General features: G+C 38.4%; 1 protein-coding gene across 1 annotated transcript in view; it reads left to right on the top strand.

Moving 5' to 3' along the window:
* The first annotated feature begins 222 nt into the window (after positions 1-222).
* BZW2 (basic leucine zipper and W2 domains 2) overlaps positions 223-17098 on the top strand; it is a 63661-nt gene continuing 46785 nt past the window's right edge. The window contains exon 1 of the mRNA XM_036247341.1: positions 223-365. The gene's annotated coding sequence lies outside the window, so the exon portion shown is untranslated. The remainder of the gene's footprint in view (positions 366-17098) is intronic.

Below are 17098 nucleotides of genomic sequence, written 5' to 3'. Positions count from 1 at the left end.
TAGACGTTTCCCCCACTCTCCTCCTGTCCAATTAAGATCTTTGAGAACATGCGATATTTAAATCATCCACTTTTCAGTTCTTTGTCTGACGATGGCTGCCTGGGATTTGCAGAGGTGTCTGGCTCTCGCTACCTCCCACCCCCCGCTATTTCCTCAGGAGTGGTGCGGCCCCAGCCGGGGGCGGGCTGGGGGGCGGGCTGGGGCGGGGCGGGAGGCGGGGCTGCGCCGGGATCCGTGTGTCTATGTCAATGTGTCTGTCCTTCACTCCTCCATTGTCTGCCGCCGCTACTGCTACCGCTGCTGCTGCCGCTGCCGGAATCGCCGCAGCTCCCAGCCTCGCGCGTCGCCGCTACCTTCTTGGACAGGTGAGAAGCAACCCAGGTGGGGCAGGGGGAGCAGAAAGGGCTGCGGGAACCGCGTCCGTCGCCACGCCGGGGGCTTCCACTCGGGCCGGAGCTGACTAGGAGGAAGCATGTGCCTGCTGGGGCGGCTTCCTGCTTCTCCGTGGGGTAGCATCCCCTCCACCCCATTAACCTCGCCTACCGCGCATCAGTGCCTAGGAGTCAAGACCCCGCCACTCGTCACATTTGGCCGCCTGAGGAGACCCTGGGACCACGAACGGGCGGGGGCCGGCCACGCGGTGGGAAGTGGCGGGTGCACATCGTCTCGTGCATGGTACCGCCAGATGCGGCTCCCGGAGGCCGGGGCTGAGACTCCGAGCTGGGGTCGGGGTGGGTAGGGAGAAGGTAATTATCTTTTGGCAAGCCTCCCCTCACCACCACCATGCGCACACACACTACTTGTCATCTCTTCTGGCCTCTGTGGAAGCTGTAGAAGAAAACCGGGTCTGATTCGCCCTGGGGTGCCTGTTAAGGATGTTTGGAAGCAATTCACACTTGCATTAATACTTCGTTTATGAGAGAGGGCCTAGTGGGAGGGGGGAGGAAGGGCCTTACCGCTCTGCTGTAGTTCCCAGTCTTTTTGTAACTCTGATCTTGAGATTTGTGGAAATAGGGAGGAAAGAGGAAGAGGGCTGAGATTAAATTGGTGTTGCTGCTTATATATAGTTTTACATCAGCCTCTTAATCCAACCTTCAACTGTAATATATAGCCTGAAGCTTTGACCACAGGGTAGCTAGGGGGTTAAATACAAGTGTGTACCTTCTTGTGGCTCAGAAGCAAGACTTGCTTGCTACTGTGAAGTAAGTCATCCTTACAAGGCTCACATCCGGAACATATTTACAGCATCAATAAAGGCTTCTTTAGAAATCAGTGTGTACGTTATACTGTTGTTTCTCTACAGACTAGTATTGATATTTCTCCCAAGACCCATCTGCTTCAGAGAGAAATATTTGAATAATTATCTGGTTGGTTTTTGTTAAGCATCCCCACCACTCTTTCTCCCCACAGTGCTGTATATGAAGTGAAATGCATTTGCCTCTGGCCTTGCGCCTTCACTTCTGACATCCTGGAAGATGTTCATCATTATTTCCTGCCTTTAACGAAAATCTTTCTTAAACCCAAGCTATTTTCTTTTTGAAGGCATCTTCACTTTACAGGCTGGGGCAGATCTGAACCAGAACATCTCACATGAAAACGGTTTGAAATTATTCATCTCAATGTATAACAAAGAAACTTTTGTTTGATGATGCTTTAATAATGATGTGGCTGTTCAAACAGCATGTAGTAAGATTTTTGAGAGTGAACAATCTTTTGTAACACTTAAAATGCTGTTACTGCCACAGTCTCGATTGATTTTAAACATGGTATCATACAGAAGGAACCCACCTGAAAAAAATGCTTGTAGAGTTAACCTCCCTAATAATGTGACTTAACATCATACAGCAAATGCATGCCCAGAATTGGGTACCTCATTGCCAGTATTTCCACCTCTTCTGCCAAATCTGGGCCATGGTTACTTGAAGGTCACACCTGTTTGTCTCACTGAAGTTGTCAGTTCCTCGAGGATAGTGACTTACTATTATTTCTTGGTGCCTTGTGGCACCTGGTTTGTATTTTGCAGCCCTCTGTATATACCTGACTTCAGTAAAAATGTATATAGAGTCAACGGCATTTAAAGACAAAAAACTAACATCTACCTAGAAATGCAGATAAATAATGTTAAATTTAAATTTCTAGAAACAGATATGTAATGGATAGTGTTCATCAGATAGATTACATTAATCGTTTTGTACAGTGTAAATATTTAATATAGGAATAAGATTAGCTAATGAGCATACCTTAAACTAGATCAAGGAACTTTTGTTATACTAAGAAAATAAATGTTGTTGATAATAAAATAGCTACTACTTATTGATTATTTAGTCTGTGCCAGGTATTCTACCACATGCTCTGTGTAGGGTTCTTTTAATTGTTACAGCGACCCAGGAATTACCCAATATTATCTCTTTCCACAAATAAGAGGACAGAAACTAAAAGAAATTAATTTTTCCATGTCCCACAGTTAGGAAGAGTCAGAGCTAGAATGGAACCTAGATTTGTCTCTAAAACCTTTTCTCTTTTCCCAATTTTCTGCCTGTGTGCTGACAGTAAGGAAGAAATAATATATTATTTTAACTAGCTAATAGATTGTCATGTGGTTCAGCATACGAAAGGGACATAAGTCTCTCGGCTTCCTCTCTCCCAATCCCTTTTCCATGCCCTACAACCAGTGGTATCTATTTCTCTCTTATCCTTCCTGCAGTATTTTGTGTTTATAGCTTATATGTATATTTTCTCTTTTTTTACAGAAGTGGGATTATACTAACACTGTTCCACATTGTGTAATACAATTTTTTTTTTTATCCTCACCCGAGGCCATTTTTTCATTTTTTTTTGTTGAGATAGAGTGGGAGGGAGAGAGAGGAAGAGAAAGAGAGAAACACTGATGTGAAAAGGACACATCAAGTGACTGCCTCCCGCACGACCCAAGGGGGGGGGGGGGACAAACTGCAACCAAGGTACATGCTCTTAGTGGAAACCGAACCCGGGTCTCTCTGGATCACAGACCGATGCTCTAATCACTGAGCCAAACTGGCCAGGGCTGTGTACTATAATTTATATGATGCTTCGGTCTCTCTTCTGTTTCTTTTTTCCTATGATTTCTAAAATTATAATGATTTCTAAAATTTCTGAAATATCCCCTCATCTCTTTTCTACAACTGTCACTCTAGACCTCTCCTGGCCTATTGCAATTGATCCCTAAGTAGTGTCCTCTCTCACCTTACCCCATCCAGCTCATTCTGGGCACCCATCATCCACCCAAGGGTAAGACATACTCTAAAGACAGAACTGATTCAGTTAAAACGTGTGGATTGCTTTTCCCTGGGCACAGAATAGAGACTCAGTTCTGTCCTGGAAGGCTCCAACTTCTGGTCCTAGCAAGCATTTCCAGTTAGCCAGCCCCACCCACACACTCTGCTGTAAGGTCACCACACTGCTGGTTCCCTAACGTGCCAGTGATTTCCACCCATTTGTTTCTACTTTTCTCTTCCTGGAATGTCCTCTTTTCCCTCTTCTCTGAGTCTCTCTCCTCTCCAGATCTGAAGGACTGTTCAGTTTTCAAAATACTACTTACATGTAACCTCTTCTCCCCAGTTTCATAATCATCTCTCCCACCCCATCCACTGAGGGGGTAATGCCATTGAACACATTTATTCATGTCCCTCAGCTAGGAAGATAAGGAAGATCTTCAGACAGGAGTTGATGGTACAATTCTTAACATTCTCTACATTTCTCTCCTATCTGATGGCCTCTGGTGCCCCCCCACCCCCGCCAATGCTTTTTCATTTGAATTCCCATGAAAGTACCTAAAGCAGGTACCTTTTTCATGACATTCTATTATAACCATGTTAATCTGTTGGACTGCCTTCTCCTTCTAGACTATAAATTAACCAGGACTAATTTACCTTTGTCTATCAACAATGTAACCCATTGTCTTGTGTCTACTGTAGGCTCAGTAAATGCTGAGTTGAATTCAGTTTTATCTCTAAGTTATTTTAAGTGGACTTGTTTCCCTACTTGACTAATTCTTCCTGGAACAGTGAGGTGATTGTGGCACAATCACACAATCATAGCCAAGGGCAGAAGTTCTTTAAAAGTTTTCAGTCTCAAGCTGTTTGATATTCTGATGAATGCTACCAATCAAGAAAAAATTTTTTCATACGCACATGTTACAAATTTTGCATACTATTCTTGAATTCCCCCCTTAAAGCCCCTGACATCCAGCTCTCTGCTATAAGAGAATACTGTTTCCTTTTCATTGAAAGGGAATAGCTCATTTCTTAGTGTTCTATCTTTTGAAGTAATGTTTTTCTTGACACTTGACTTTCTTTTCTTAGACTTAGGTACATCTCTTGAGTGACTGGATATTGGATGATATTAAGGAATTTTATTTTCTTTTAGGTATGAAAGTAATATTGTGGTTATATTTTCAAAACACCCATTATCTTTTAAGAGATATGTACTGAATTATTTAAGGAGGGAATGATGTGACATCTGAGATTTGCTTCAACAGAATTCTGTAACAGTGGGGGACAGAGACAAGTAAGAGTATAAATGAGACACCACTGACTACCACTGAAGCTGGGCAATAAATACACTGACTTCATTATATTGCTCTCTCTACATTTGGATATGGTTGAAATTTTCCACAATGAAGTTTTTAAAGTAAAATTTGCAAGTATTATAGCCTCTAAAAAATTGTTGTGGTGGTTTTTTAACAAAACATAAGAAAGTAATTTGAATACAAATGCACTTTCTCTGTAGTTCAAGTTTAGCTTATGCAATTCTTCATTTAAATGTTAAAACAGTTACACCTAAATCTACAAGAGACTATCTTGTGAACAGTGCATTTCCATAAACTGTTCACATCGCATTTTAACTTCTCCACAAAACTAAAAAGTAGGTGGCATTACTCAGTGCTCTGTCACTGGCAACTAATCATCTTTTTTGGAAACTGACAAACTAATTTTCAGACAAGTCTGAACAAGGGGTGCAAATATGTTTAGTTTAAGTAAGAAAATCAAGATGTGAATCAAGTGGAGATACTGATTTTCTTCTGTGTCTCATAAACCAACTCCGAAGACATTTCAAAAAAAAAAGTGCACTACAGTGGTTGTGAGCAATATCAGCATTGTTAGGATAAGTATATTAATAAAGTAAAATCGGGATTTTTGCAGCTTCCTAACTTATGCTTCTTAAAGTTTGTTTCTTTTATTAGATTTTGGATTTATTAAAATGTCAGTGTTTCCATAGGCCAACATGTAAAATTTTTGTCTTCTCAGGCTTTGTTTGAAGGGTTTTTAAAGACTTAGCTCCAAAGCCAATTCTTCACAGCGTCTAAGGACAGTGTAGGCAATCCAGCATCACTGCGGGTAATGTGGAAGCACACATTAGTATGTATCCAACTTAGACTCGTGTTTATATTCTGTATGCCACTGGGTGCCTCTTGTCTCTGAGTGTAATAAAACTTCCAGTAATTAAAAATAGAAAGCTAGGTCTGCATCAGAAGGGAAAGGTAGCATTCACCTTCCCAATAAATATATTTTATGCCAGAAAATTGGAGTTTTTATCTCTCGTCATTTGGTTAACTATTGTGGGATTGTGTTAGATTCTGCAGGTAAAACGACCCTGAAACCTACATTCGTCGGCCTCTGAGTAAAATCTCTTTCTGGTCTGTTGATTGGTAGAGTAAAGCAGTTCCATTAAGTAGCTTTTTCTGACCTGTTGGGAAATGGTTATGGATGGTCCCTGGGAGACAGTTAAGCACAGCCATATCCCTGGGAATTGGAGTGGGAAAATCAAGGCTCCAACCTCCAAGATGGATTTGTTTTCCAAACCACGCTTTCTTGCTTTCAGTTTCTTCATATATAAAACAGAGATGTTAACGAAATTTGTAGGATGACTTTGAGAATCCATGAGGATACCCTGCAGACTGTAAAATGTTATATGAAAACAAATTGTTATTTTTAGAGCCAATTTTGTCTACTTTTGCAATTGGGGAATATATAAATAACATACTTATGGGCCTAGTTGATAAATCATTTCAAAGTAAAATTGTATAGACATTAGTATTTGCCATGAGCCTGTCTTCCTACATTTTGCAAGTTAAAAATTATTTTTAAGATTAAAGAGAGACTCTCATAGAAGATGTAACTCTATTAATTATTTCTCAGGATTGACATTTTTTACATTATTAAGAAACTTGGTGTGCATCTATTACATTCAGTGAGTCACAAAGGACAAGACATGATCTTTGTCCTCCAGAGGCTTATCCTATCCAGGAGACAGGCCAGCCTCTGAAACAATAGGGACAAAGGTGATCATCCTCAGCTCTACCCTGTTAGGTCATCCCAGAGGTTAGGCATCTCTGAGGATTTACCTTTGCATGTTGAAGTGGCTGTCTGGCTCCACCCAATCTTCCAGCTCTGGTTTCAACTATGTTGTTACTCTTCCACCCACCCACCCTGCTTCTTGCTCCTGGAATGCCCTCCTCCACCCACTTCTGCATATCAAATTTTACTCAAATCCTTCTCAGCCCAAATGACCCCCTTGCACAGAGCTTTTTCTACTCCCCTATCCAAAGCACTACAGACAGGAGGGTGGGAAGCTAAGGGGAAGGGCTGATTGCTGGAGAAAGTGAAATTTCGAGGAGTCTAGAAGGAATAGTGAATTAGGGCAGGGAAGCCTGAAAATGGAGAGCATTAAAGGGAGAATACTCTCCCACCCCCACCAGAAAACTCTGTAAACTATTGTAACATATTATAAATATTTTTAAATATTGGCTATAATTTTATGGCCAACCATACTTGAACTGAAATGGTTTTTTTTATTCAAAGGTATGTTTTCCTCAGTATGCCAACTTTTAAAATCATAAAACTGGTAGAGTATACTTTAAAGAACACTTTGATGATATATTCTTGTTCTCAAGTAATGTATAAAATGTGGCATTACAAACTTAAGGCTAAATTGAAAATTGTAAGCCAGTATCTTCAGAATTTGTGAAGTAGGAAAGTTGGTAATGGGCATAGAAAGAAACAATGGAAGAGAAAAACATGTATTTATTAGAATATTTTGTCCTTGAGTACAAAGTGATTTGAAATTATCCAAAAATAGCTGTTTCCAAAACAACTTGAAAATAAAATGAAGAAATTCTTTCTGAAGTTTATTTTGCAATGTTTGAATAGATATGCAGACATGGGACCTGATCTATACCTTAAAGGAATTTCAGGACTTGTTATTCTCTTAATTTGACTTTCTTCCAATTATACTTCCTTTTTCTTTTTCTACTTTTGTGCATGAATGTAATAAAGATATTGCTCAAGCAATTAAACCTGGAGATAAACTCGGGGATTTAATAATCATATTAATGGGAATCATTTTAATGCAGGATTATGGTTGTCATTAGGAGTTTCCACAGCATTTTTCCTTCGTATCTATTAGAGGAAAAAACACATGATGATTTAGAATAATTTCTAATTTTGTAAACTATAAAATCTACCATGATTAGCAGAGTGTATACAAGAATATTTTTCATTGTTAGCTGACTTCGATGTCTATGTTGAGGCCATGGGTCTCTTTGGAAAGTATCTTTGGGGCAGTTATATGTCAAGTGAAATGATTTGGTCTGTTCTAAGTTTGGCGTATGTTAAGTGAGGAATGCCAAAAAATGTTCTGATATATTTGTAAACTATTTAACTTTGAAAATAAAGTTTGGGTAACTCACTGAATGAACCATTCTTTTGGCAATTGCCAAGGAGACGGTGCTTCCATTATTCTTTCCTTATTTTTAATATCGGGTGTAGCCTTTTTTTTTCAGTTGATGTCAAAAAAGAAAGAAAAAAATTTAAGGAATACATTTAAGGAAGAATAATACACCCATGTTACTATTAAAGACTGTAATATTTTAACTATCTTAATTATGGAAATAATATTTTAGTAGGAAAACAATAATTACCTCTCTGAAAGATGTCAAATGATGGCTTTTCATCTTTCAACTTATTTTTACGTTAGGTGAAGACTTAAAAAATAATTGTTACATGTACTGTTTATTTTTGAGGACTTCTAAATAAATCTCAAGAAATCTACTGGCACTATAGAGAATGTATCATAAGCCACTACGGGCTGTGCAGTTTTATGATATTCTATCATCGTCTTCTTTTTGTGTATTCACACAACGACCTTGAATGCTTTTCAAACTAACCTCGATGGCTTCCTGGATTTGTGGTTATTTCTAAGAGGAAAAAAATACTGGACGTGTGCTGTTCTCTGTATACATGATGGAATGGGGTTATTATAAACAGGAAGGAGAACCCCAAGTTGATGGTACAGAGGAAACTGCTGGCTAAAGGAAAGGGATGCTGCCCTGGCCGGTTTGGCTCAGCGGTCAGACAGTCGGCCTGCAGACTGGAGGTTCAGTTCCTACGAGGGGCATGTACCTTGGTTCCAGTTTGTCCCTGTAGCTGGTTGGGGTCGTGTGGGTGGCAACCAGTCGATGTGTCTCTCTCACATCAATGTTTCTCTCCCTCCCTCCCCCCGCTCTATCTGAAGATAAATGCAAAAAATATCCTCAGGTGAGGATTAAAAAATAAAGTAAAAATAAGGGAAAGGGATGCAGCATTGGTGTTCAAAAGTGTGAGGAGCATGTATTTGTTAGAATTGGGCTTCTGTAGGAAACAATTTGATAACTGGCTCCTTAGTACTAGCAACCATGGTGCCACAAACTTCCTACTATTTACATGTCCCTACGAGGCTGTATTTTTGTTAAACCCTCTCACTAAAGACCTTTTTTTTTCTTAATAGAGAGTCATATAGAACTATTTGGCATTTTGGAGGGAATATATGATAATCCAATTTATCCAAATGCTGAATAGACTCTAAAATTAATATTTGTGCTTTACTCTAACTCTAAACCATAAAATCTGTGAGCTAAATAATGGAAAAGCTGTCTTCAAGAATCATGTAAATAATAACCCAAGACACTGCAGCAATGCTGGTTGGCTTCTGGGAAAATGTGCTGAGTGGAGACAGGTGATCAGAATCTGGCCCTGACTCTTCCAGGTTCCTAAGCCCCTGAGGGACAGGGGTTTTCTGAGTCACCAAAGTGGGAATGCAGTGCGTGGCCTCAAGCAAGGGTGTGACATCTCAGAGCCTTATTGGAGTGTTTATGAGCTTCTTAGTTTAGCTCCATGGTTTTCAGTAATGGATAGCAATTATAAGTTAAAAAGTAAAAAACACTTAATTATTAAAACATTAAAAAGCACAACTGCGACTCAAAGCATCATGTGGTGTGCTTTAACACTAGAGACTGCTGATTCTTGTTAACTCACACCGCCAGACCTTTTAGGCAGTACTCGGATGAAACCTCCACTTGCTAGAAAGTGAGTGCCATGCAACCTGTCTGATTGGTTCCTGCTTGACTAGTATCAGATGTAGGTTTGATAAACGAATGACTCTCTATATGTTTGAATTTTTTTCAAAAGTATACTTCAGAGTTTGTAGTGCTGTGCTGTTTGGGGGTTTTTGTTTCTTTTGTTCTGTTTTCTCTCTTTTAATTTAAATTTACATTTGTGTAGTCCACTCCTATAAAATTGTGTCTGGGAGTCCAGTCCCATACCATCAGTGTGATGTGTCCCATTAAGTCCTAGGCTAGGGTTTCTTATTTCTATCCAGTTCGTGCTCTCCTCATTGTAAAAGAGGCTTGTGTATGGTAAGTAACTTTTTGATGTGTACAACCCTTCAAATAAAACTTCATCTGCTAGACAGGCTTTGGCAGGTCCACCCCTGGGAGGATGGCGGGAGGAGAGGCCTGGTTGAGAGAACTCGTTAAGTGAGGGAATGTTTGGACGCCTGCCTACCACCACCTCTGAGCATCCCAAAGGTCCATTGCCATGCTTTTTAAGCAATTGCTCCAAAGCAAATTATCTCACTAGTTACCAGTCTAGGGTGTTATATTTTCCCCCAGAAGATTCTGTTTTCCTCTCCTGCTCAATGAAAATGCTGAAAAGAGAGGAACATATTTCAGTACCCTTGACATAACACCTTATCTTCTAACTTCCCATTTGAACAAGTAGTCATAAACACTCCCATCGTTTTGTGTCTGATGCAAAATCAGCTTTAATAAACTGACTTGCTTAAAGATTTTATTTTTATTTTTTTTAGAACAATTATAGCTTCACAGCAAAAGAGGAAGGTACAGAAATTTTCCATGTATCCTCTGGCCCCATATAAACATAACCTCCCCCCTTATCAACACTCCCCACTAGAGTAGTACATTTGTTACAGTTGATGAATTTATGGAGTATTTGATAGCACATATTGGGTACCCGATATAAGTGTTCAACTCAATGTCTATATGCACATATATATGTATTTATTATCATGTATGCATAAACATTTTCTTAAAGGAAACAAGACTGTTAAAAGATAAACATGTTATTGCTTCCATGGAGTGGGACTCCACTCCATGAACATGAGATCAGGAGTGAAAGGTTGGGAAGTGGGCTTTATTTTTTACTTCATTCTCTTTCGTACTGTGTTAGTTTTTTGTTTCTTTGTTTTGTTTTGCCATCAGCCTACTAGTACTTTATAGTTTAAGTGAGCCAAATAAAATAATAGGGAGACCATCTTGTTTTTTATAAGCTTAAAACTACAATATGATTAATAAATTTCAACGACATCTCCCTCTCCAACAAAGGTTTCTGGTTTTCCTAAAGTGATGCATTGGAACACATGACTTTTACAATAGCAATGCTGGAAGATGTCATTGAATCAAGTCACAGAACTGCAAGTTCTAATGCAAAACATTTTCTATGTGCTTTGGTATTGTATTAGAGATTATAGAACTGGATTTAAAAGTTTTGTTCTGTATATATACACCAAAAAGAAAAGAATAGAGGATTATATGTTTATATGTGCACAGTGATCATTACTGAAAATTAGAATATACTTTTTGTCCATTGTTTCTTAATTTTTTCCCTAAAATTTCAACATTGTAAATGTCGAGCTGATTTTATTTATTTTTGTTTTGTTTTGACTTATCTTTATTCTCGAATGTATTACAGATGTTCCCCCTTTTTTTCCCCATTGACTCCCCTCCTCCCCAACCCTGCCCCACTTCTGCCTTCCCCACACTATTGTCAGTGTCCATTGGTTATGCATATATGCATAGAAGTTCTTTGGTTTATCTCATCCCGTCCTCCCTCCCCTCTTCCCTTTGAGGTTCATTAGTCTAACAACTAATTTGTTCTTCTTAATTCCTTCATCTTTTCCACCCATTCCCCCAACTCCCACCCATCTGGCAAACAACAAAAAGTTCTCTGTGTCTATGAGTCTGTTTCTGTTCTGCTTGCTCATTTTGTTTGTAGATTCAATTGTTAATAGATATGTATTAATTGGCATTTTATTGTTCATATTTTTGTTGTTCTCTTCCAACAAGACCCTTCAACATTTCATATAATACTGGTTTGGTGGTGATGAACTCCTTTAGCTTTTTCTTGGGAAACCCTTGATATGTCCATCAATTATAAATGATAGCTTTGCAGGATAGAGTAATCTTGGTTGTAGGTTCTTGCTTTTCATCACTCTGAATATCTCTTGCCACTCCTTTCTGGCCTGCAAAGTTTCTTTTGAGAAATCGGCTGACAGTCTTATGGGATCTCCTTTGTAGGTAACAAACTGCTTTTCTGATTCTCTCTTTGTCTTTAACCTTTGGCATTTTGATGATGATGTGTCTTGGTGTGGACCTCTTTGGGTTCATCTTGTTTGGGACTCTCTGTGCTTCATGGACTTTATGTCTGTTTCTGTTTTCTTCACCAAGTTAGGGAAATTTTCTGTTATTATTATTTCAACTAGGTTTTCAATTTCTTATACTCTCTTCTCCTTCTGGCACCCCTATGATGTGAATGTTGGCATGCTTGAAGTGGTCCCAGAGGCTCCTTACACTATCCTCATTTTTTTGGATTCTCTTTTCTTTTTGCTGTTCTGATTGGGTGTTTTTTGCTTCCTTATATTCCAAATCGATGGTTTTCTTCTTGGATTTACCTATTCTACTATTGATTTCCTGTAAATTATTCTTTATTTCAGTTAGTGCATTCTTCATTGCTGACTGGTCCTTTTTTATGTTGTTGATGTTCTCACTAAGTTCCTTGAAGTTCTCCTTAAGTTCCTTGAAAGCCTCACTAAGTCCTTTGAATGTCTCACCAAGTTCCTTGAGCAACCTTATAACCTGTTTTCTGAACTCTGCATCTGATGAATTGCTTATCTCCATTTTGTAAATCAGAATTTGTACATACTTGTTCTCATCTATCTGGGAAGCTGAAGCAGGTAGCAGGGGTTCACTGGTAAACAGGCTCATTCACACACTCCAGGAAACTGCAGCCAAGCAGACTTAATCCTCCAAATTGAGCTGATTTTATAAATCAGTGATATGTAAGGAATAATGTTCTCTCTAAGTATTCATTTTTCCACATCTTTATCAAATAATCAGGTGGTATGTATTATAATATATAAAATGTATGACCACATATTACTGAGATAAACAAACATAAGATAACATAAAACTATATCTTGGTAGATCTGGACCTTTCAAATCCTCACCTTATAGAATGTTATGTTTACTCTGTTAGTAATTGAATTGATTGATAAATATTTTAAATTGCTCTTTGAAAGTATATTCATTGTCTTTGAACACTCTTAAAGAAGGGGTACACAGCCCTGGCTGGTTTGGCTCAGCGGTTGGAGCATCGGCCTGCGGTACAGAAAGAAGGGGTACACAAAAATAATAATCCACAGGAGTTTTTATTAAGGGAAGCATTATTGGTTTAATTTAGACTTATCCTGTATTGAAGAAAGAAACTAATTTGATCAGTAAATTCTGATATATATGTTTTTAATCAGTTACTATATAACATTTTGTACTCACAAGTATTTTGCTTGGTAAATATTTTTTAAATACATAGAAAAAATAAGTAAAATTTTATTTAAAAATTTTAAAAACCTTTATGGGAATCATAACTTTGCCGTTAGGTATTTGTGGAGGTTAGAACTTCTTATCTTTAAAATTCTCCCATCTTATTTTGCATGCTACACATTTTTTTTATTGTTGACTTTATTTTTTCCCTGATTGTGATCTTTAATAATATTCAGTTTCATTATACATACTTCTGAATCCCTCCTCAGCCAGGACTGTAATGTAGAAGAATATTTCCATGGTAGCGGGGGGCACAGTCAAGCAGTTCATGCTCGCTATGCCAATGTGTAGTGGCAGGAAAAAGAACTCCCTCTTCTGATGCAACAGTGAGGGCATTTAAAAAAATATTTAGCCCTGGCTGGTTTGGCTCAGTGGTAAAGCGTCGGCCTGTGGTCCAGAGAGACCCGGGTTCGGTTCCCATTAAGGGCATGTACCTCGGTTGCAGTTTGTCCCCGGCCCTGGTTGGGTCATGTGGGTGGCAGCCACTCGATGTGTCCCTTCACATCGATGTTTCTCTCTCTCTCTCTCTCCTTCCCCTTCTATCTGAACAAAAAAATGTCCTTGGGTGAGGATTAAAAAAAAAAATTTAAATATCTTTTTGTACACAGGACATGCAGATACAAGGAATATATTAACCAGATTAATGTATTATAAGCATCTTGCAATCAAGAGTTGAGAGTTTTTGTTGCTTTGTTTTGTTTTTCCTGGAGAGTGTAATTAGGACAGCAGGGTTACTTCCTCCCTCACAGATGAGCCAACCTGAGGGACTTGAAAGTTATGGAATCTCTCTCCGTAGCAAGCTTTATTTCTCAGCAGTTCCAAAATATACAAAAACCCCTGGCCGTTCAAGTTCCTGCGCTTTTCCAGCTCCTTTAGATGTTTCACTTGCCCGAGTTCGTTTGCTCCATGATTCTATACACACGTATTAACTTTTTTCTGAACCATTTGAGAGTAGATTGCATATGCTTTGCCCCTTATTACCCCTTATTACTTCTGTGTGTGTTTTCTAAGAATATAATACTTCTCTTACAGAATCATAGTCCAATCATAAAATGTAGTGACTTTAATATAAATACATACTTATTACTATGGTCAATGCAATATCATCAATTATTCCAATCATATTATACTGTATATGTATAGATATATATGTGTGTGTATGTATCTCTCTTCCCCCACACACCCTCCAAGAATCCATAGTGCATTTAGTAATATCCTTTTGGTTCTTTTTTAATCTGCAACAGTTTTTTGGTCCTTATTTATTTATTTATTTTTTATTGATTTTAGACAGGAAGAGAGAGGGAGAGAGAAAAACATTGATCACTTGCTTCTTGCATGTGCCCCAAGTGGGGATCAAACCCGCAACCTGGGTATGTGCCCTGTCTGGGAATCAAACCTATTACACTTTGGTACACATGACAACACTCCAGCCAACTAAGCCACACCAGCCTGAGTGGCCTTCATTTTTTTTTTTTTAAGACATTGACATTTTTTAAAGAATATGGGCCAGTTATTTGTGGAAAATGTTTGTAGGTATGAATTTATTTCCTCGTGATTATATTCAGGTGATGAGTTTTTGTTTGGAATACCACATAGATAATATCCTGTCCTAAGCGTAAAATGACTAGAAACTGAATGGCTGCTGTCTCTTGATTACGGTATCTTATCTCTCCACTGTGTAGTTACTATTTTGCCTGTTGTCATTTATGTGAAGATGCTTTGAGGCTATGTAACTACATCTAGCATATGTTGATGACTCTTGCATGAATCAATTTTTGGTATGGTGATTTCCTAACTCCATGGTTCCTTCTTTGTTTATTAATTGGCAGTCTACTGAAAGAAAAGTTCTTCCTTCTGCTCAGTTATTTCCCTTTCCCTTGTGCACTGATAAATTTGCTTTCTTTGAAATGACTGAGAATGGAACTGTGGACTCTTATTTTGTTCAATGAGTTGTTATCTGTTGCTGTCCTTAATTGTTTGGACAGTTGCTGAAATTGTCCCAGGTTATGCCAGCTGAATTGTACTTAACATGGTTCCTATGTTGTTTGATCTATTTTGATTTTTTAAAGCAATTCCATATATTTTCTAATACAAAATGTCTCCAGATCATTTTGAATCTTCACTGTTCCAGCCTTGGAATCAGCCATTTATCCAAGAAACCTTGATTTCTTTTAGTAGGAAATTATATTTAGATCCTATGACATACTTCTTTTTATGCACAAATAATACTCTTACTTATGACTCTTTTGGAATTGGTTTGACCTTCAGCAGAGGCTAAAGGACTTTTTATGTAAACATTTACAATTTTCTAATTGTAAAAGATATATATACTTACATCATAGACTAGTGAAATGTCCCTTGAACCCTCTGCTCATGTTAACCACTGCTGAGTGCCAGTGTATTTTATGTAGCCAAGATCCTAACATATATATTTTTTGTTTTTTTCCTGTTTCTGCTCAGCATGGTTGCTTTTTCCAAGTCATAAAATGAAAACATTTTATTTTTCAGTCATATACCGCATTTTAAAGGTTTTTTTTCCCTGTTTATTCTTACTACTGCGATATCTGGAAGTAGGGAAAGTTTATCTATTGGTGCTCAGCTTCTTTTTCTACCTCCCTCTTTAAATCCCATGTTGTTGCCTATTTTCTGCTCTCCCCCTGAATATCAGAGGATCTAAAATTATCGATGTAGAAGTATATGAATTAATATCAAAAACTGGGAAGTATTTATTTTGTATTGTAAGTATACTTTTGATTTTAGCGGCGATAAACTACTCAGTGATAAATGTGTGTTCTTTAACATTGACGTCAGTGTTTGGAAAACAGAAAGAAGTCATTCAAGAAATATCTGCCGGTTTGCTACTCTGGTATGTTTAGACCAGTACGTACAATTTTTAACTCTTGAGAGCAAGGGCCATCTTTGGTTTTGCTCAGCATTTTTTCCTATTTAGTGCCCGGTTTTCCAACCTTGGCACTGTTGATATTTTGGAGCAGATAAATAATCCTTTGTTGTTGGGGGCTGTCCTGTACATTGTAGGTTATTTAGCAACATCCCTGGCCTCTGCCCACTAGATTCCAGTAGACATTGCCAAATGTCCCCTGGGGAACAAAATAACCCTGAACTGAGACCACTGCTTGAGTGTAATGCCTGACACACAGTAAACACCCCTAAAATTCTTGGTACATTCATAAATATACTTAAACCACAGCTGGACATTTTCTTGTTTTATGCCACTGTGTCCTCTTAATTATCTGAATTTACAATTTGAAATACTGTAAGGATGCAATCATCAAAATTCCATTGTCTTTGTAGACAAAAGTTCTAAGGTCTTATCTAGAAAAGATGTTTTGGCATTTTGCTTTTTTTCAAAATATGTTTTTACTGATTTTTTTTAAAGAGAGAGAAACATCAATGTGAAATTGGAAATAGACCATTTTTTAAAAGTCAGTGTGTGCCAGGCACTGTTGTTAGGCCTTGAGTAGCATGAAAATATGAGTGAGACCAGTTCCATCTCTCAAGAAGCTCCCAAATAAAGGTGTGTTGATCCAAAAGAAAAAAAAAAGAAACATCGATCAGCTGCCTCCTGCATGCCCCTCCTGGGGATCTAGTCCACAACCCAGGCACGAGCCCTGACAGGGCATCAAACCGGGACCTCCCTCTCAGTCCATGGGATGATACTGAATCCACTGAGCCACACAGGCCTGGGGAGCATTTTGCTTTTAAAATACCCCAAAGCATTATATTTGAGGGATGAGTTTTCTAAAAGCCAAAGTATGCTACAGTGTGTGCAGTGTATGTGTGTTTGTGTCTTTGAGAGACATAGAATGACATCAGAAAGATTAGACAGATCGCCTGAAGGTTGAATGGGCCTAGTTGGTTGTTGGGGAGAGGGAAGGATCTAAAGAGATTATATCTGGGGCAAGTGGTAGAGCCCAGAGAAGGGAATGTGCATGCCTTAGGGGGATTCTATTTCTATGAAGAGGATGTACATAATACTTAAAATGTAATTTTGGGAATACTTCTATTTTTATTAAAAGAGAAGTAAAAAATCAGCATTCAGAAATAAGAGGTATACTAGTAAGTTTAAGATGTGATGTCAGTTTGGAAATGTAATAGTGAAAATTTTAT

This window comes from Molossus molossus, unplaced genomic scaffold, assembly GCF_014108415.1.
Source record: "Molossus molossus isolate mMolMol1 unplaced genomic scaffold, mMolMol1.p scaffold_m16_p_7, whole genome shotgun sequence".
NCBI classification, from domain to species: domain Eukaryota; kingdom Metazoa; phylum Chordata; class Mammalia; order Chiroptera; family Molossidae; genus Molossus; species Molossus molossus.
Note: the sequence above shows the minus strand (reverse complement) of the source record. Positions and strands in the feature narration are given on the sequence as shown.